Raw genomic sequence first — 22,811 nt, 5'->3', positions numbered from 1 at the left:
TTGTCTATTCTCCCACATTTGTTTACTCAATTTTTTACTTATATCAGTGTGAATCATGGACATTTATATTTCGACTTAGAATCCAATACTACTTTATTTATTTTGTTGATCGGCTTATTCCAGCTATAGCCATTGGGAGTTCCTTCATTTGACTTCTGCATCCCTTCGACCTGCCCCAATATCTGTGTGTATCCACGTATCATTCCCATTACCACCCCTGTATTAAGAGGCCTTTGATGCTAGCCTGCACTTACGAATTACAGGCATGGTGTGATCTTCAGCACCACAGATCAAATATGAAGAATTGGAACTAAGCCCAAATGCTTTTCCTAACAAAGACTGTGCCTTGCTATTCCAAAATATTATCATCAAGTTATAATTGTTTTCTCTATAAAAATTTATAAGTATTAAATAATTGTATTAAGTTAACTTAATTTTTAAGTTATTCTTTATCTTTCAATGTACATGTCTACATATAATATCTGATAGAGCCAATCCTCCTTATTTTGCATTTTAAGGACTGTCTTGACTGTTCTCAAACTTTTGTCTTATTAATGCATTCTAAAATAGGTCTGGTTCTTCTCAGTGTGCTTTCATATTTTTATTATAGTTGAATTTATAGATCAATTTGGGCAGAAATGATTTCTTGATTACGTTAAATCTTATTCTTGAATGAGGTGTATCTCTGTCACAGGGTAAACAGATTTTGAAAGAGAGATTTACGTGCAGGAACTTTGTGGGATGTGCTCTCAGGATCAAACCCTGGTGGGCTTGAGGAAGCGGTGGTGATTAAAGGGGGACGATGAGCTGCAGTGTCATTGCTACCGAAGCCTCAGGGGATCCACCAGGGAGTTCTGGTGGCTGTGCAGGGGGCAGGGGCACTGGGTTTGGTCACTTGCACCAAGCAGACATTGGATGCTGGCTGTCGCAGGGACTGGGGAGCGTAACCTAGGGCACAGCAGCCCTCATTAGTCAAGGGAGAGTCTGGAGAGGGACAGGGCTGAGGGATATTGGCTGCATAAACTCTCAGTAGCTAAGGAAGTGGATGCTTCAGCCCCAAGGAAGGGGATTTAGGCATTGTACAAGATCATCTATTATAGCGCATGCCCAGAGTAGCCAGGATGCATTCATTTCCTGCAAGTCCTGAGAACAGATCCTCCCGGATTCTGTCTGTCCTCTTATCCTGGGGGAAATGGACAGGGAAGTGGTTACTGTAATGAAAGAATTGAAAGACCATTGAAACTGCTCAAGACATGCCCAATACTCAATATTTCCTCTTTTCACCATCCATCCTAGGCTTCTCTTGGTCTGGTGAGCACTTAGACTTGTCCCAGGGAATTCTCTATTAGGTCATCTGGACCTGCAGATTGAAAGATTGTGAGCCATGTGTCCCCTTGCTCTGCTCAATTCATAGCTACCACACTTGTATATGTGTCATCAAATCTTGGCAAGGTGGTTGGAAGAGATGCCCAAGTGGATTGCCAGGTGGCAATACCTTCTTTTTGATAGAAGTACTACCTCCTTCTAACGAGCCTTTCATGGTGGACACTTGGCACAAGGAGTTTAAAGTGAGCAAGCCACAGCCATAATTTGACATTTTGTGGGCTCTCCGTGTCTCCTGGAAGTGTTTACCATACACTGTGGAGGCTTAGAGGAAAGGGACCACAGATTTTATAAAGCCTAGATATGGCAGAAAAGGAAAAAGGACTTCAAGCAGGTCACTGGGAGCGATGGAAAGAAAAGATGACTCTCATGTTAGTCCCAGGCCCATACATTTTAACTGTCAGAGATGCAGTCCCATATGATGGTAAGTGATTTAGAGAAACATATTTAAGGTACATTCTCTAAGCTGACACCTCAGCTACACATGCAGTAAGTAGCACATTGCTCTGTTGGTTTGGCAGCTTCTGGTTGATGAGGCATTGAGAGGAATGGTGGCTTATAGGACAAATGGCATAGCTCTTTCACTCTGAGTGTCTCTCTTGGTCCCGTGCCATGTTATGTGGGATCCTGTTTCATAAGAGAAACATTCTCAAAGTCCTTAGCTAGTGTGGCAAGAAAAGTAGTTTGTAGGAAGGAGAGATAAACTGATACCTAGAATATGTGTCTACCACTGTCAACATAAATGATTGCCCTTTCCAGGGAGAATGGTGTTCACAGAAGTCGATTTGCTACCAACTGTCTGGTTGGTCTTTTAGAAGAATGCCACTGCCATATCAGGGGCTCACAGTTGAGCTCCATTGATAGAGTGTTGAATGCTTCCCTGCAGGAGAAACTACATCAGACTTAGCAAGTGGGACTCTGTGCTACTGCGTCCATGAATGGCCTCCACTCCTGCGAGCACGGGCAGCCTGTTCATGTACTAGTTGTGCTAGTACTACTAGGGTAGTGGTGATAGCTGATGGCTGATGTCTATTAACCCAGTCCTTGTGTCTCCTTGGTTCGTCCTTCCTTCTTCTATAGCGGATGTGCTCTGATTGACATGAGCATAGAACTTGCATAGAACTTGAAAAAACAAAAACAAAAACTAACCTTCCTATTTTATGCCCAATTTTACAGATTCATCCTCATGCTTTGTTCTCGATCTTCCAATTATTCTCCTTCCAAGCCTCTGAACAACCAAGTCCTTGACCAGTCATGCACCCATTCTAATTGAGGCTAGTTCTCTTTGCATACCAAATAGGTAAGTGTGTACACTGCCTGCAGAAATGTCCTTTGGGAGTGGTGTCTTTAGGGAGCGCTGTGAGTGAAGCTGTAATGCAGCCATAGTCCAGGTGCCCAGGTACTAAGCCAGCCTATGTGTGAAGGTTGACAGTCCTCCTCCTCCATCAGCCAGTGCTGAGAAACCTCCCATATGGCCATGTTGGGAGCAGAAAGAGAGGGGCTATTGTAATAATGATGGATGGCATGAGAGTCTGGGCTACCCACTCGAACTTTTACATGCATTCACCACATACATCTTACCATGGATTGATGCTGGGATGGCCCAGCCTTATGGCCTAGTGGGTCTGACAGAAGCCAGCTCACAATGGGCCAGTTCAGCCCCACCACCACTCAGTCTCTCCATCTCTGCTGGGACCCAGTAGCACACCCACTGTTGCCTTGGGAGAAGTGTCTAACCCTCTGATGCAAATGTCACAGGCTCACTATAGTACCATAGGCATCGATGTTGTGGTCCTCTGATTGGACTTGCCATAAATTTCAGAGGAGTCATTGTTTGTTTTCCACCACAAATACCCTAGGTTTGCCAATGCATATGGCTAGGCGGACTGCTTACACGACAGCCTCACTTGCAGACACACTGTTTCCTATCCTGTACACCATTCAAACCTGGGAGCATTTTTAAAAAAATAAACACATTGCGTATGAGTAAGAGTAATATTCCCATTAATATGCTTCTTTGATGACTTCAAGAGTTCAAGATATTGTACTCCCTATCTAAGAGCAGGAATGGTGAGATGCAGTATTTAACCTTTTCCTTAAAGAGGGTCTACTAGAATGCCCCGAACTGCTGTCCTACGGCAGCAGGCACTCACTCACATGATGGCACCAGGAATCTTCATAAGGTTTCTCTCTCAGCCTTTGAAGGGCAGGTGTCTAACTAAGGTCTCCGATGTATTAGCCACCTGGTTCACCTGGCTTGTTTAACATGATGCTATACTTTCAGTGAGCCAGGTATGACATTCTGTTGCAGGCCCAAGTCATCCTTGTCTCCTTTGCCTATAGTGTCACAGGAGCTGGAAAAATAATAAAGGCCTAAGAAATGACCAGAGGTGTATACTTTCATCCATCCCATGAGAAAGCACACTGTTTCTGGTTTTAATTTGCGAGAGGGATAGAAAGGGGTGCATTTGCTCGATCAGTGGCCACCTAGCATGTTCATGAGGCAGTCTTCACATATTTTAGCAAAGTTGGTGCAAAAATGCTATGGGGGTCACTACTCGGAGTTTGCAAAAGGCCACTGTGATCCTTAAGGATCTGTCTGGCTTGTGCAGGGACCGGGCTAGCGAATGAAATAAGAACGCTGTGCTGTGAGACTCAGCCATTCCTGCATTCTGTAGGTTTTTAAGTGTAAGCTAACTTCTGCAGTTCTTTCCAGGATGGGATTTTTTTTTTTTTTCTTTCCTCTCTCGGCTCCAGAGGCTTCCACTTGGCCTTCTTCATGACATTTATCTATGTATCTCTTAAACCACAGGTCAGGGAACCAGACAGCAAGCTCTTGTGACCATTACTGGACTGGATTCCTCAGCCACATGATCACAGAATCTTCATTTATATTAGCTGGATAGACTGAAAACACCCTTGTTAGCTGGATATCTATCCATCTCGCCCATAAACATGTCGTGTTCCCCGTCTCCAGAGCTCCATGCAGGTCAAGTGCGCCTGACTCCTACTCTAACCTTGCCACTTATTATGATGATTGAAGCTGACTTTCTCCTAATGCTTCAATGTTGCCACCTGGCCTCTATGGTTTCTTGAATTTATCCTCCTTTGAGTCAATCGGTCAGGCAGCTTCAGTAATTTCATCTCCTTATCTTAGTCCTGACCTGGAGAGGACGGGCACCATCGAGCTTGTCAGTGACACAGGTGCCTTTCGCACAAGCAATTCCTTGTTGCCATGGTAAACTCGTTAGGGAAGCTGCATCCATGGATGGCCGCCATCCATAGGTTGCATTTCTGTTCTAGCATGTCTTTAACTGTGGGGTTTTTTTTATCCCTTCTTCCGCTGTCTGCTGTGGCATCTCTAGTGTCTCTGCTTGATAGTGCGCATGGCTTTCTCCAAGCTTTGAGGCAGCAGGGCTGTCATGATGGCCTTTTTGTGCTGTACCGTTTCCTCATCCTGCTCCTTTGGTTTCACAGCCCCTTCCGTTGCTGCTTTCCATCTCTAATGCTCCCGTGACCAACTCTGAGTAAGTTTCTCATGGCTCTCCTGTAGTTTACAGTCCTGTCTCCTGTGGTGTTTGATGCAATGGTGAAACCGTTTGAGAAGTTTCGTTATATTTCAAACGTTTAATCTTTATTTTTAGATGTCCATCCTTTTCACATATACCTATTATTTTAAATATTTTTTATGTGTTAGCGGTAGCTCATTCATGTATTATAAACATTTTATTCTCTTGAATATTTTTATGTGTTTTTTTTTTAAAGATTTTATTTATTTATTTATTTGACAGAGATAGAGATAGCCAGCAAGAGAGGGAACACAAGCAGGGGGAGTGGGAGAGGAAGAAGCAGGCTCCCAGCGGAGGAGCCTGATGTGGGGCTCGATCCCAGAATGCTGGGATCATGCCCTGAGCCAAAAGCAGACACTTAACCTCTGTGCCACCCAGGCACCCCTGAATATTTTTCTGTTTTATATGAGATAATATGTATTTGTTACATCTGGGAGGCTCTCACTCTGTTGCAAGCTGCTGATACTTAACAGTATTTTGTTTCCTTGTGACTTGGAATGAGTTTTGTTGTAACTTCATATTTAGTTAACTGAAATCTGTAGAATCCCAGGAGCCTGATTGGAGGATACTTTCTTCCCCAGATCTTTTAAACTTGCTTCAGGGGGATTTGGATTTGCAAGATATCTGGGATTCAATCCGCCCTCTGGGAATTGTCCTGTGAGGTCACAATCTCAGCTGGAATTCTGTTTGTAGCCACCACCCCCCCCCCCCACTTCCCCAGGTTCTGTGTCCTGTGACATCAGGAATCAGTGTGATTGCCTTTAGGCCAACACTGCATTTCTAGGATCACCTGGTCTATTTGCTCCTCACTGGGGTCCGGGGAAGCAGGGGCAAAACCAACAATGCCTAAACATTGCTTTTATCCAGGATTTGTTTGTTTTGTCATACGAAGGTCATTGGAGAGTCTAGTCTCCAATTTTGCCAGGGGTTAAGGTCATTATTTTTTTAAATTCTTTATATCTGTATTGATTTGACAGGTGAAAAACTATTCCATGTCAATGAATTGGTGTCGCCTCACCTCTAATGAGATGGTACATTTTGTCATACTATGTTTTATTGCCCATTGTCACTTCCCCTTTGTTCCACTGCCTATGCAGATCATCTGTCCTTCTGAGTTGACCTTTCTCTTCGCTTCAACTTCTGAATACCTTTTGTATATTTATAATATGACTTTCTGTTCTCTCATATGCACAGAGATTTCTTCTCTTGACCAGTATTTGTTTATTGCTCTTACTTACGGAACCCTTTGCAGAGGAAAACGCAGGTAGTCACATAGGTATTCAGACTTTGAGAGCCAAGGCACACTTCCCCTCTGAGCGGAAGCCCCTTGTGGGCTCTCCGCTGTCCTGGCCATCCCTAGGCTGCTTACCCTGCACCATACAGTTCCACTGACCCAGAGATAGGAAGACCTCTTTCCCAAGGACACTTTTCAGTGTTTCGCTGCAAATCTTTTACTTCCCTTATTCCAGAGTCTCATTTAGCTATGGAATGAAAGCACCATCTCTTCATCTGTTTTTTTTTTAAATCACTGCTAATGCTCTGGGTCTTTCAGAGCTTCAACTTTTAAATTACAGGAGCAAAGTGCTAACTTTACTGATTTCTACATTTGATTCTTTTATCCTGTTCTTAGAGCAGTGGAGAGAGAATGTCCATGCTAGTACCTAAACAGGAGAAACTACGATGTTGCAACATGGAGTATGGATATGGGGAAGACACGCCAAAGTCCATCAAAATACAAGTATAAGAAATGTGAAGTAATATAACAAATATGAGATAATGTAATATTATATCAGCGTATATCAAGAGTGAGTAAAAAACAGAAACCATCTCTACCTACCTGATAAAATCACTAATCAAATCAGTCTAGGAAAAAAAGAGTTATAAAATATAGCTATAAACCGAAAGAGGCTAAGAGCAACCTTTATAGCAAGTGAAGATTTACAAAACATTAAAAAGAAAAACAAGGCAAGTATCTTACTATCAGCATTGATATTTAACATTGCTTAGAAGGTTCTAGATAATATAATGAAAATAAATATAAATATTAGAAAAAAGAGACCACTATATCTCCACATTTACATATTTACAAACATTTGAAGAGACCATTTCAATTCACGGGTGATAATTTAGCAAGAAATAATGAAATATTCAAAATTGAAATATGTGTAAAATAAAAGTTATACTTTAGAGGATAATACCTCCCAAAAAGCAACTTCAGAATATTTTAGATGACTTGAACTTTTTTTCATATAAATTCACTCCTTGAAAGTAACGTTAGAAAGCCATTGATTAATAAAGACAAATTGATGGAGTAAAAAAAATGACTAAATGTTTCCCCTTTGCATCTAACCACAGGCAAATAAATGTGTGTTTCTCTTTTGTGAAGCTCTCTACTTCAAAAACTTGTAGATATTATCCTCCTTTTACTTTCTAAAATTCTCATATTGCATATTTGTCTTACCTTAATGCTCCCACTTTATAAATGCCATGACTCAGTGTCTTTCCTTTGTCTCCTCTTCTCTCTCCACTGTCTCCGTCCCCTGCACAAAACTCACCAGTTCCTTGTCCTTACTGCCCTCTGAGATGAAACTATCCCCCTCACTGAGGATTATGACAGTGAGATCATCTTTCAGTTCCTCCCCTTCCATATTCTTTTTACTCTGTGTCTCTGGTCTTACAAAATCACTGCTCCTCTCACCATTCCTGACATCTTCCTCTTTCAAATTTTCTGTGTCACATGGACTTGTAAAGAATCCTGCCAGTTCTTTAATAAGACTCAAATGCCCAGGCCGTTCCAAACACTGTCGCCATATTTATCTTTCTGTAGTCACTTTAAGTGGTATCAGCTGTAACAAAAACAAAACTAGAACCTCAGCTGAGTTTCTGTCACCTCCTGAAAACCCACCCTGCGGACATATGCCGGGAGCGAGGTAGATGGCCTTGGGCCCCGCTACCCCTTCTGTCATGCTTCCAGGTTCTAAGTGACACTGAGCTATGGTTCTCCCATAAGTTCCCTTCATTTCTTGACTCTCAGGTTTGAAAGTGCCCTCCAGCTGTGATACCTTTCTTCTTCATCATCACCACACATTCAAATTTACCCACTTTTTAAGGTACAACTTAGATGCCATCTCCATAATGAAGTACTGCAGCCACAAATCATCTCTCTCTGAACAGCACTGAATTTGATTTTCACGACTCCCTTGGCATTTATTTCCATCTATTTTATATCACAGTGGTTTTCACCAGTCTTTCTCTGCCTTATTTGAACTTAGGGCTTGGAGTTAGAGCCATGACTTGAGCTTTTTTTTTTTTTTTTTTTTTTGAACCCCTAAGTATTAAATAAAGTGCTTTCCATGGAGTAGAGGATGAATTTTTTAAATGAATATTTTATATGAAATTGACCAATTGTGATTAAGTTCGCCAATTGGCTAAATTTCTATCAAATAGAATTTTTAGAAATAGCCTTAAGTGCTTATGGTTTTAAGGAAACAGTACTTTCTGGCTTATGTTTGAGCTTTTAGCTGAGGATTTTATTGCTACTCTTAGTTCAAAATCCATTAGGAACTAAAATGCACCTCTGGAAGCTTTTGAAGAGAGAAATTTTCTCTCTGGGCCCTTGTTAGACATGTTTCTTAAGGCTTGAGTATGGCACTTCATGCTTTTAGAACAAAGAACAAAGAGAATAGAAGTCCTGGGGGAGATGTCCAGGGGACCCTGCCACAGACAGGGGGAGAGATTGAGAGGGGGGCACCACCCCACTTCTGCCAGAAGAGGACCAGACCTCCTATAGAGAGAAGCCCATGGAAGGAGCATGAACTGAAGGTTGAGATCTTTGACCCAAGAGATGTATATCTGGCTTCAATATATATGGAGAAAAACTTCTTCTACTTATGTTGTTGTTTTTTTGTAAAAATAACTTCATTTTTAAATTTTTGTATACAGAATGGCCAGACACAAAATGGACCTCATTTAACACTCATAATAAACAGACTCTGAGGTAGGAATTATTTTCCTCATTTTGTAAATACAAACTGTGGCAACTAGGAATCATCAGTTAGTAGCAATATAGTTAGTATTCTTATTATAATTATTATTGTCCAAATGGTCATATGTTCATAGCTATGTATACGTATATATACTGTAGCCTAGCAAAACACACATATAATTCACCATCACAGCAACCATACAACTTATAGTCTGGATTCCAAAACTTCTGAGAATAAAGGCTTTATTAAAAATTATGGCAAGACCTCAGGAATAAATTGCACATTTCTTGGGCAAGTCAAAGCTATTAGTCATCCTATTCACAGCTAAAAATGTGACTCAAAAGTCGTTCCTTTGTCACCATAGACATTCTGATTACCCACCCATCTATTTATACATCAAAACTTAGTATATTTTGTAATGTTCCAGGCTAACAAAGCAAACTATGCTTTACCTTTTTCCTGTTTTGTACCCTGGGTTAATTAGTAGACATTATTTTGAATTTTATTTTTCAGGGAATCAAATGATGGAATTATATTTTTTTTATGTCAAAATTCACCTATCACAAGAGATAATCCTAGGACCCTCCAATAGCTTGCTATTTCCAGGAATCTTTCCTATCTCATTTGAAAGCATACTGGTGTGACTGGGGAGTCACAGCCTCCTGGGACAAGTCCTATGGCTGACATGACAATGTATGTCCGGGTGTGGGTTGCTCCCTTTTTCGTAAGGGAAGTGATTTGGCAGTGGCTACATAGTTTATGAATTACTAATTTGCTTACCCACCACAGAATTTCATTGTCCTCCAGGAAAGGTCTGTATGTGCACCACTATAACTAGCTGTACTATGACTTAGATAAACCCTCCTTTAAAAAATATTTTAAGAAATTCCTAATCACTAGGCACAGCATTAAACAATTGCCATATGGTCCATGGGGTCTTGCATTGTCTGCGCTCTGCCTGTCATTTCAGCCTCAGAAGACTCGGGATGTGAGCTGTTCTCCCAGCAGACCGGGTTCCGCCTCCTGAGCGAGGCACCCTTCCAGGGGAATGTTGTCTCTGCCCCAAGTGTGGCAGCCCCCCATCACACATCCAACACACACGTGCACACACTTGACCCGCTAACTTCTACTCAGTCTTCAGGAGCCTGCCTTTACTCGTGAATCTAAACTTTGTTTCCCTCTTATCTGCTCTCATAGTAAGCAGTTGTTTCCTCCGGAGTACTGATTTTTGTTACTACCCACTTGTACGATCATTAGTCTAATATCCATCTCTGCTCACAATCTGAGTTCTGTAAGCATAGCGCTAGATCTGTGTTGTCTCCCTGTTTGTAGCCTGTGCTGGCACAGCAGGGGAATGGAGCACATGTTCGCCCAGTGCCGGTGAAAATACACGGAGGTTATAGTGGATGCGCATGGTGCGTACGCACATTGTTTCAGTTCGTACGATGTCTCCGTTAGAAAATGCGCCTCTCTCGTTTCTGTCACGTAGAATTACGCATCTCCTAGAAAAACTTAATCCTCTCATTCATGGTCCACCTTCATCATTACAGTTAGATGTTTTCTTTCTTGACGATTTTCCCTGGGTTTCTCGCATGAGGGCTATGACCTCATGAGTCCTAATATTTAGGCAAATATAGTTGTTATTGCTTGCTCATTCCATCTCAGATCCCGTCCACGCCCTGCCAGGAGCAGAACGCCTGAGAACACTGTAGTATGCCGAACTCATACCTGTGAGCTCCCGGCCTTCCACCCACCTCACAGTGTTCTCCGCCTCTGCGTGACTGTCAAGTGTTTAGACGTCTTCAACACGCTATTAGAATTGTTTCTAAAAATGTATATTGTTAGAGAGAAAAAGGAGTCTGAACCTTTTAAAAAATGTTTGATTTTCATGCTCTGTCTATGCTGCTGAAATGCATCTTTTGTTATCAGTACTCTACTTCTCTGGGTTTTGAAGTTACAGAAATTTAAAAATATTGAGCAGCGGGCGTATAGTGGTTTGAACAATAATGTGGCAGGAGGCATGGGCTCTGGTTTCCGGCTGTCCACTTGTTGTTTCTGATGCACTCAGTATTTCAGTTGAGCTGTATGGACTTCCAGTTCACTCACCTGCAGTTCATTATAATATTATATTACTTAATATACTTACTTACCCCTCAGCTCCAGTACCTGATCTTAGCCTGAGACAGGGTTTCTGTCCAAAATAGAGGTGCTGCTGAAAACAGGGAGCCCACACAGTAACATAAATTTACAACCAAGAGAATAAAGTGCTCGGCGGAACAGCGAAACAATTCTCTCCATCAGGCAAAGAACAGTAAATAATCTTTGCTTTTGTTTCCTCTCCTTGTCCTTCCAGCCTGTCAGTTCATTTCACTTAATAATGGCTAAAGTGGGAAAGGATATTTAAAATTTTTAACAAAGATGTGTATATTAAATTATTCAGATTTCAGATTCACTTTTCCCCCCAAATTACATATTTCTTGCATAAATAATACATTGAAAACAGCAAGTGAGTTTTCAACGATTTTACACTCTGCTTTTAACGGTGCCTCGAATGATTGTGAAATGCAGGTCTCAGAGCTAAAGAAGAGTCTCTGGAGAGCTGTCCCTTCCAGGGGACTGTGTTTGATTTAAGCTAGCAGCAGTTCTTAGGGATGTCAATAGCTCATGACTCTCGAAATGCTGTGAGTTACGGTTTTTATTCCATCCCCTGAAAAGCAGCTGCTAGGTGCAGCATCGAACAATGTTTATTAGTATTTCAGGGGAAAATGTCCAATAATGAATGGATGCAGAAGAGGATCACAAAGCCAGACATCCAAACGCCAGAGCTCACAGCCTGGTTTTGGAGAACCGGCAGCTCACAAGGTCAATAGACAGGAATTCAAGCACTGGCTGTTGCAATAATTGCCCATGTGGCTTTGGGCCTTAATTTTCATCTCCTGTAAGATGGATTGATTGCAGAAGGTGGCATCAAATTTCTCTTTTCCATTCTAAAATTAATATATACCTGTTATTGAAAAACAGAAAAAAGTAACAAAAAAGTCCAAAAATCACTCATAATAGCACAGCTTAGAGAAAATCAGTGTTTTAACATTATTGTATATTCACTTTTATCCTTTTTTATACAAATGTATATTACTCAGTTACATGCTTTACCCACTATATATGTATGTACATATATGTTATGGACGCATCTGTATTTCCCATACATACATTTTACATATTATAGAATCTATTCATGTAGCAGTCTGTCTTGGTTTTTATTTATTTACTATATCAAGAGCATGTTCACATGTTATAAAAAATGTAATTTTATGATTTTGTTAATTATATGGAAGGTATGATTTATTTAACAGTTACTGATTATTATTTAGCCTCTAGGTTTTCATAATCACAAAAAGACGAGTATCCTTCCATATTAATGTGAGTCCGAATTATTTATTATTCAACAGTAGGGAATTATTAGAATGAAGGAACGAATTATTAATTAGAGTAGCCATTTGGAAAAAGGTCAGTTCTCTGCTAAATTGCCATTTTCATAGAGATTCACAAGACAGGGAAAGAGCCAAACAGAAGCAATGGAAATATTGCCAAGAAAGCTCTAGATATAGCTTATGTGAGAACAGTCAGCTAGAGTGCTCTGCACAGAGTTCATCCTCAGCAAGACCTTATTTGGTTACAAACGAAAACAAAAACGAAGTAAGAGAAAGACGGAATGACTGTGTGGAGGGAAAGTGTGTGTATTGCATTCGGTGTCCAGATGCGTTCATCAAACTAACTCTGTGGTTCCTACAGGTTTTGCAGGAACGGTTTCTGGAATGTCCCGTGTTAGGCAAATGTTTGCTGAGAAGTTATTCTGATTGTGTGTTTTAGAGACAAAGTCACTGCAGCACTTCTGGCTGCATTCTTCTGGGCTGAACTTTTAACACATGGCATCTACCTCGGAACAGCATTCGGCATTTCACTCTCATTCTGGGGGTTTAAGTCTGCATTCTCCAGATTCGTCACTAGATGGGAGGAGAGGGCTTTGGTTAGATTCTAGTGTCCGCCTTTCACTCGGTATGTTTCTAACATGGGATCCATTTGGTTTGATTCCATTAGAATAATTCATTCACTGTATGGTGACTAACATAACATAATAAAAAGTTATTATTAAAAAAAAGAATAATTCATTTGGCGAGATTCTAGGATAGCTTTTTGTACCCACTAGCGATTTTTCTAGAGTAATCTGAGTTCACAGAGAGCATTCCTCCCTCCGTGTAAGAAACTACAGAAATTTGCAAAACCTTCTTCCTGGGATTTCAGGGTTATGCTGAGGGGTGGCCCTTGCTGTTGCAACTTGTCATTCTGTGTGTTTTAGAGACCTACCTGGCATGGGGGTCAACCTCCATCAGTTCATCAGCCTTTGGCCTGCAGTCCTTTGGGGATGGCTCTCTGACATTTCCCTGAGCAGACTGGAGCTTGATCATAGCCAGTCTGGTGACCATAGCTCCTCCTCGAAGATATAGACTGAAATCTGCATTCCTGTGCGCCCACCTTCCCAAGGCTATACATTTCAGTTTTTGTACTCTCAGCCATTTGGACATTGGATTCTGCTAAAAGCCGTCTACGAGCTTCCTGCTTCCAGGCACCATACTCCTCTGCCTTGACATTCCCTCCAGTACCTTCAATCAAATCCGTACAAGGGTGTCCACTCAGAATAGTGTTTTTTTCGGGCACCTGGGTGGCTCCATCAGTGAAGTGTCTTCCTTTGGCTCAGGTCATGATCTCAGGGTCCTGGGATTGAGCCCCAAGTCAGGCTGCCTCAGTGGGGAGTCTGCTTCTCCCTCTCTCTCTGCCCCTCCTCCCCGCTCGGGCTCTCCTTCTCTCTCAAATAAATAAATACAAATCTTAAAAAAAAAAAAAAAAAAAAAAGAATAGCTTTTTTCTCCATGAAAATTTGTGTACTTGATGTAGTTTGTTTTCAATGAAAGGATTCATAAGAATTACCCCATCTGCCTCGACCAAATCACTCTAACCATTCATATGCCTTGCATATGAACATGCCCTTTTATAGTAGGTGGTGTTATTTGTGATTACATTATTTCGATCAACTTTAGTATTTAACAGTTAACAGTAAATAGTACCATGTAACAAGTCATATTTATGTCCTTACTTTTTCTCATTCAACTCTTTATTTTTAAGGTCTATCTGTATCGCTATGTGCATATCTCTCCATCGTTTTTGCTGCTGTATTTTACAGAAAAACTTCAGAGTGTGCCTCTACCATGTTTTTTATCTATCTATCTGTCTGTCTCCCCATTACGGAAAGCAGAGTTTCATCAAACTCTCTGCTATCACAATCAATGCTTTGATAAATGTCTTTTTATCTGTACCTGTCTTAATATATACTTCTGCAGAATTTTTCTAGGATTTGTATCTAGAAGACAGATCACTGACTCATTGCATATATGCATTTTAAATTTTCAGTGATACTTTCCAAAATGCCTTTCCTGGTACTTTTCCACTCCTGCCAAGAGAACTGTTTTCTGCCTCTGTCCATCCCAGCCAGTACTTGATGCTACGCGGCTCTCTGATGTTTGCCTTGTTTGTGGTTGTTGAGTGGATTCTAATTAGATGGCAGTGTGACATGATTCAGTTTAATAGATGTGAATTATTTGTTGGCTTAGTCCCACAAATGCCTTTTTTCAGATTGTCATCCGTTTGCTGATTTTGTCTCTTGTGCCCTTGATTGAGCTGAAATCCTTACAAATGATGTAGTGATACGCATCAACAGTTTGCTCTATGGCTCGTGCTTTCCGCGTGTTCTTTAAGAAGACATTTCTCTCGTTAAAATTACATTCTCCAGGAGTTGTTTTCCCTACTTTCTTGGTTTTATTAATTGTCTGGCTTTAAGTTGTTAATAAAATAAAATATCTTGGTTTTCATCAAGGAGCACAGTTTATACATGGCATAAGGTAAAAAGGATAGCATACTTTTTCTCTAACACCATCTACTTATCAATACATTATTTCCACATGTTTTGTGGGTGTTACCTTGATTGTATCTCAGATTTCTATGTATCATTGGTCTGTTCCATCCTTTTGCTTTTTTGTTCTTCAACCAATATCATGTTTACCAAAAAATTCATTTGTTTTGAAATGCTTATGTCCTTTCCTCTTTGTCCTTTTAAACTTAGCTCTTTGTAGCTCTTTATACCTTCAGAAATTGGCTTTATTGAGTTGAGTTTTTAAAAAAACACTGGGATTTTTTATAGGTATGGCACTGAATTTATAGATTATTTTGAGTAGGAGTAACAGGTTTGCTGTATTCGTTTTTCCTGTTCATGATTGTAAAACAAAAGCAGGTACTGAAGTGGGCCTTCTTGCTGTGTCCCTTGTCTCCGTCCGCTCTGGCTGCTGTAACAGAGTACAGCCGATGGGGTGGCTAGGAACAGCAGGAAGGTACCATGCACAGCTCTGGGGGCTGCCAGCTTGCTGTTTCGTAGCTGTGCCTTGGCTCTGTATCCTCACATGGTGGAGGTCTAGGGAGCTCACTGGAGCCTCTTGGAGGAGGCACTGTTCTCCCTCATAAGGATGCTACTCTTATGACCTACATACCTCCCGAAGGCTCCACCTAGGCACACCATCGCCTTTGGGAGTTTGGATGTCAGCATATGGGTGGGGGAACACTAACATTCAGACCATAGCACCCCTGAGTGTTACTAGAAATAAGTTGAAAGTTTCTCTGTTAACATTAGGAAATTTGCTCCATCAATTTGTTTTATCAGTTGAATGAGCTATCCTACTATTTCACTTTCCTGAATATTCTGTCATAAAGATGTAAAGGATATTCTTATGCTTTTCCTGGAAATATTACATAATCATAAAATATTATCATTTACCTAATCATTACTGTGACTTGGTAGATTCTCTGATGCTGAATCATTCTCATATTTCTGATATGAAACTAATTTGATCCTGTTGTATTATGCAGTTAGATTTTATAAATATTCTTTACTTAGAATGTGTAAATCCATTATCATGAGATTGATTGGCTTATAATTTTCTTTTTGAATCTCATAAAATGAATTGATCAGTTTTCTATCTCTTTTGTGTACTCTGGAGTACTTTTTATAATATAGAGATTCTATTTCATGAATGCTTAGGAAAAAGTCCTTGAAAAATATCTGTGTATTTGGTTTGAGATAGTGAGGTGTTTTTCATTATTTCAGTTTTTTAAAAGATTATTGATCTGTTTTTAGAAGTCCCTAATTCTTCTTTAACAACCGTAGCATTTTATTCTGTTTCAGTGATATATCCATTTGGCCAAATATTACCAAATTTATTTGTATGTAACTAGTAATATTTTATTTTGCTGTCAGTTTGTTAGCTCTGGATTTGTCCTTTTAATTTCTGTATTTATTTATTTCCATATTTTTATATTTTATTTTAATCAATTTTGATTCACAGGCTGATCTATATTGTTAATTATTAATTAATCTTTTCAAAGACCCAGCTCTTAGTTTTATTATTTCTCTTTACTGAATGTTATTTTCCTTTTTTATCCTCTCTTTTTTTCAAGCTTTCCCATTTATTATTTTCTTCTTTCTTGATTTTGATATTTGCCCAGTTGCTCTGGAAGAAAAAAAAAAAACATCTAACTCTTTATCCATGTATTTTTTTAAACTCTTATTTATTTTTATTTTTATTTTTTTAAGTAATCTCTACACCCAAGCTGGGGCTTGAACTCACAATCCCAAAATCAAGAGTCTCATGCTGTACCAACTGAGTCAGCCAAGTGCTCCTCTTTATCCATATTTTTAATAAATGATTTTCTGATAAATGTATACAAAAGAGTAAATTTGTATGGAATATATAGAGTAAAATTTTATTCCTCTGTTTCTCAAATTATAGCCTGTAGAGATTTCCCTTAATGGTCAATTCTAACTATTTCGTAATACCTGTAATGTGTTGGTTTTTAACGTAAGAATCACTGATTAATACAGTTTATAATTTCCAGATATGCATTTTTTAAGATTTTATTTATTTTATTATTTGAGAGAGAGAGAGTGCAAGTGTAGGAGTGGGGTGGGGGCATGGATGTAGAGGTGGGGAAGCAGACTCCCACTGAGCAGGGAGCCTGAGGTGGGGCTCCATCCAGGCCTCTGAGATCATGACCTGAGCCAAAGGCAGATGCTTACCTGACTGTAGGCACCCCTATAATTTCCAGATATATTGAGGTTTACAAAATTAACGTTCTTATTTGTGGTTTTACTTTTAACGAATTGTATTTGGAGAATGTTTTCTATGTAATGTTAATTAGAATTTAATGAGGTTCAGTTTTGGACTACTAAAGTCAGTTTCTCTGAGTGCTCAAACTGTGTTTGAAAATAGTCTGTTCTTAACATATTGCATGGTAAATTTTATACATGTCTCTTTGTTCAAGCTTATTATTTGTGCTATGTCATTATTCCCCAATTCTGAATGGAGCCGAGCAGAATACAAGTCCCCAGAAGGAAACGAGTTTTATTAAAGAGAAAAGAGGACCCTATTGGGGAAGAAGGAAGAACTTTTATTATCCAATTTTTCCTTGAACCAAGCTACTATAACTTAACTCCAAATACTTAAAAGTGAACTTGTAATGAGACAAAAATCATAATATTCTTCATGTTATCACTGACTACTTAGCAGAATCAGAAATGACATAACAGCCATGTCATTTTAAAATTAAATCACCAGAATAAAATGTCAGAAAGAGGAGACTCTCACAGGATAGTCTACCTTTAGGGAAAAAAGTGCTTAACAGTTACTTTTCCTCTTTGCATTACTCTATGTTTATATAAGACATTCACACATGACATTTAGGGAAAATGTTATAATTTCCTCCTCTTATTATACTTTTTATATCTCCTGAATAACTTGAACATTTTCAGGGTTTTATATCAAGAAGAGCCTGTCACAGCACGGTAATGATGCAGCATCAATGTTTAGGCTTAATACTTTGAAATATCTTTCACTCCACTTTCCGTAAGGTTCTACCCACTCGGACTCATTCAGTGGGGTCAAGATTCTACCCACTCCGGACTCATTCAGTGAGGTCAAGGTTCTACCCACTCCAGACTCATTCAGTGGGGTCAAGTTTCTATCCACTCCAGACTAATTCAGTGGGGTCAAGGTTCTGCCCACTCCGGACTCATTCAGTGGGTCAAAAATGTGAACCTGACAGCCACTGCAAGGAACCCAGAGTGGGTATTCAGCAACAATAATTTTTCTGCAGAAATAGATTTGAGTGCACGAAAGTTCTGTTATGTCAGAGGGAGGTTTGTGCTCAGCAAGAATGAAAACACGCACACTGCAGATAAAGAGCATGGTGTGAAAACATGGCATCTGACTTCCCATGGAGAAAGTAAGTGCTCTGAAACCACCCACGTGATGAGCGTCTGTGGATGACAGTGTTCTATGGTAGCAAGTTCAACTATTTACACAGAGTATAAAGACAGAGGAATATTCAATGGTAGCAAGTTCAACTATTTACGCAGAGTATAAGGACAGAGGAAGAACTCAGGCAAAATCTCAGAGTGTTTTTAGTGCACTCTGGGGGAGGGTCCATAGAATACAATTCATGTTTCCCCTGTTGGAAGTGAAGAAATTTAAAGAAGTGGGAAATCCAATTGAATTCAGTCAATGAACACTTTAATTAAATGAGGTCTTTTAGAACTAGTTAATTATATACATATATGTGTATTTTTTAAATTTTTTCTTTAGACAGAGAGAGTGAGCAAGCAGGGAGGGGTAGAGGGAAAGGGAGAGAGAGAATCTCAAGCAGACTCTCCACTGATCATAGAGCCTGACATGGGGCTCAATCTTATGATCCTGAGATTGTGACCTAAGCCAAAATCAAGAGTCAGATCTTAACTGACTGAACCACCTACATGCCCCTATTAATATATATATTTTTGTCTGAAATCATCTCATTATTTGCAGTGATGTTTAGGATCCATGTGACATTATTTATTCACTTATTACAAAAACCTGCACTGCATAATTGTTATGGGCAACATTTTTTAAAAAAATATACACAGATTCATAGAATGTGTTTTATGCCCAAAAGGAGCTCATAGTCTAATGTGGTAATAGGTGACTTTATAACAGGGTAGCTCTGTTCTGTGATATTCTAGGTCTCCTCCTTTGGGGACAGAGTAGAATTGTGCCATTCTAGTGACATGTGAACAGCCAATGTGTCTGTCCCTTCCAGGGACAGCTTTTAAACTCCCACATATATTTTACCATTTTTTTCTTCTCTACTGTGATAGCCAGTGATGTTTCAGATCGAGGGACGCCAAAAACCTGAGTCTAAGTGAGGATATCATTAAGCATGCCCCCCTCTGATGAAATTAAAATCAAATTTCTTTAGTTCTTCTCGACCAAAACAATGATAGTTACATTACTAACTACAATATTTACTTCTTTATTCATTCAGAAAATACTGAGCTTTCTAGTCAAACCACCATACTACATGTACTAGAGACCAGAGATACGAAGTTGAATTGGATACAGTTCTTATCTTGTAGTTTATGAGTAGCTAGTAAGGGTAGAGAGGGAAGTAAACAGTGAAGTTGTAGGTTCTCTGTTAGCAGTAGGTATGTGGTATGCAAAGTGTTCGGCTTCACATAGTTCAAAGGACATGATCTGGAAGCTGAGGTTTTCTGAAACCTTGAATGTGGGCAGGATTCCCCCACTGAATAGTAGGAGAGAGGGATAATGAACATGCCTCTAAAATGGCAGTGCAGAAAAAGGCAGGTCCATCAGCAAAGACAAATCTTGTGAAGCCCCATAGAAAATTCAGAAACCTGACAACAGTGGAGTAACTATAGAGTGAAGTCAGAGTGAAAACAGGAAGGATGTTCCAAGTCATGAGGAAATTTAGCTTAACCATATGAGCCATGTGGATGCTCTAAAAGATTTTAAGCAAGAGGGTACTTGAGAAGCAGGATGAGACTGGTATTTCGGAAGGACCATGGCAGTGTCAGTGAAGGTTAGAATGGAATCTGGGCAGCAGGAGTTTCAGAGACTGCCCTGAGAATAACTTCTCAAGTAAGAAAGTCAGAATGGGAAGGCAGAGGAGAGAGAGCAACAGAGAAGAGAGAGCATGTGAAGATGGTGTCAAGGGAGAACCATCACAAAAATGATAGTTCATTTTTACTGAATGCTGTTCTGTTCCAGGCTCTGTGTAACACAAGAATTGTTTTCTGCCTTAATCCTGACTGGAGTTTTGGTGTTAGGTAACCTCTACAAGGCACAGAGAAGTGAAGGAGCTGTCAAGATTATGTAGTTGGGATTAGAAGTCCTCAGTTTCAGATTTTCAAATTTGAGAAGATTTTATTTCAGGCCACATTCTCTCAACCACGAGTTCATCCATACTGCCTCCCTCGGGACAAAAGGACTTCATGGTTGATTGAATAATAGTATTATGTAATAATTCTCATAAAATATTTGGACAACATAATAGTTCAGGAAAAAATAACCAGAGAGATTAAAAAAAAAAAAAAGACTTCATGATAGAGATGGTAATTGAAATAGGCCTTGACAAATGGCTAAGACTTCAATGAGTGAAATTGGCAACAAGTTTATTTTAGAGGTAATTAAACATATTAAGTGAAGAGCATATAGGGAGTGTTTGTAGTGGGTGGGGAAGGAGCTTTGTATTGGGTTGAGAAGGAAAGTATCAATTACCAAATAATTTTATACAGAAGCAAGTAAGATTCAATAAACGTGCTCATTTAAGTTATAAAAAATAAAACTGGTAGGATTTATTAAGATCAGATCATAAAAGGCTTTAAAAGCTGATCTAATAAGGTAACTTTTGAAAATTTTAGAACTAAGGAGAAAAATTATACATGCTATATTTTAGATTAATCTGAAATCTAGAGGACAGTAGTGGTTGTAGGATCAATGAGAAGTTTATTCTTATAAGTCAGACAAGCTGTCCCTGAGCCTAAAAAACAAGTGGTAATAGTAAGAAAACAGAAGAATTAAGGACAATAAGACATACATATTTTACTGGATGTGGGAGATAAAAAAAACCAACCTAGTAATAAGATAAAGCTATCGTATTCCTGCTGACGGGTTACACTGGAAAGAAATAACATCACCTTGCTCCCTACTCCAAAAGCACAATTTGAATTTAGTCATGAGAAATATTAGACAAAGAGTTATAGTGATATTTTGTAAAATAACTGGATTGTGGTCCTCAAAATTGCCTAGGTCACAAAAGAAAGATGGACACACATCCCCAGATTAAAGAATGAAGTGCCATGACAACCATGTACTGTGCCTGATGCTAAGTGGGAACTGCCTCCAATGTTTCTGTTTGTTTTTATTTTTACAGGACCCGGGTGTGGTAACTGGTAAAATACACATACAGTCTTAAGATTAGATAATATTATTGTGTCAGTGTCATTTGTGGATTTGGATAAAAGTACTGTGGGTTTGTAAGAGTATCCTTTTTCTTATGATATAGACATTAATATATTTTAGAATTAAATGATAAAATTTGAAAACATACAGAGTAGATCTCTGACCAATTAATAGAATTAAATTAGAAATAAACAAAATTAAAATAAATATAAGAGCCTCGGGTAATTGAGAATGAAGTTACATATGTGTAGATAACTAATAGTTTGAAAATAATTTGAACTAAATAATTAAAAAATGACATATTAAAATGTTGGAGATGCTGATAAAATAGTATCAAAGTGGGGATCCTGGGTGGGTCAGTCGTTAAGCGTCTGCCTTCGGCTCATGGCGTGATCCCAGCATTCTGGGATCGAGCCCCGCATTGGGCTCCTCCGCTGAGAGCCTGCTTCTTCCTCTCCCACTCTCCCTGCTTGTGTTCCCTCTCTCGCAGGCTGTCTCTCTCTCTGTCAAATAAGTAAATAAAAATCTTTAATATATGTGTGTGTGTGTGTGTGTGTATACACACACACACATATATATAGTATCAAAGGAAGCTTTTTGAAGGTAAGAGCTATTAGAAAAGAATAAAAGTCTTCAGTTAGTTACCCAAACTTCTGTACTCAGGCTTAAAGTAAAATGAGCAAATTAAAGCCAAATTAGTAAAAGGGAGGAAGGAAGAAGTTGATACACTAAATAACAGATTAACAATAGAGATAACTAACGAAGCCAAACATTTTTATTATTAAATAAAATTAACAAAATCCTAGAAACACTGATCAAAACGTAAGGTACAATACACAAATTATCAGTATCAGGAATAGAATGGGACATCACTACAGATCATAGAGATATGAAAAGGATAATAAGAGAATACAAACTTTAGGCTGGTTCATTCAAACTTAAATGCAATGGATACATTTTTTAAAAAAATATATATAACTTAAAAAACCAAGATGCAATAGAAAATTGAATAGTCCCATATGTATTAACATTTTGAATCTGTTGTCAAAGTCTTTGTATAAGGAAAGCTCCAAGACCAGATGGTTTTATTGGCAAATTTTATTAAATATTTAAAATAAAAGCATTGCCAATATGCACAAGGTCAGAAAATAGAGGAGATGCGATACTTCCCATATGGTTTTATGAAGCCCTCATGAAAATGATACCAAAACCTGGCAGAATCAATAAAGAAAAGGGTGCTCTAGAGCAATACATCTCATGAACATGAATGCAAAAATATGTTTTTCAAAATTGTAAATCATATCCAGCTGTCTGTAAAAAGGAAAATGGACAGTGCAATCACTATGAAATCCCAGCTGGCTTTTATGTAGAAATTAAGAAGCTGATCCTAAAAATCTATGCAGAGAAGCAAAGCACCTAGAATAACCAAAACAACTTGGAAAGAAAGATGAAAATTGGCATGGATGGCTCATACTTCC

This window comes from Ursus americanus, chromosome 6 (genome assembly GCF_024610735.1).
Source record: "Ursus americanus isolate L20-20 chromosome 6, mUrsAme1.1.p, whole genome shotgun sequence".
Classification (NCBI taxonomy): domain Eukaryota; kingdom Metazoa; phylum Chordata; class Mammalia; order Carnivora; family Ursidae; genus Ursus; species Ursus americanus.
Note: the sequence above shows the minus strand (reverse complement) of the source record.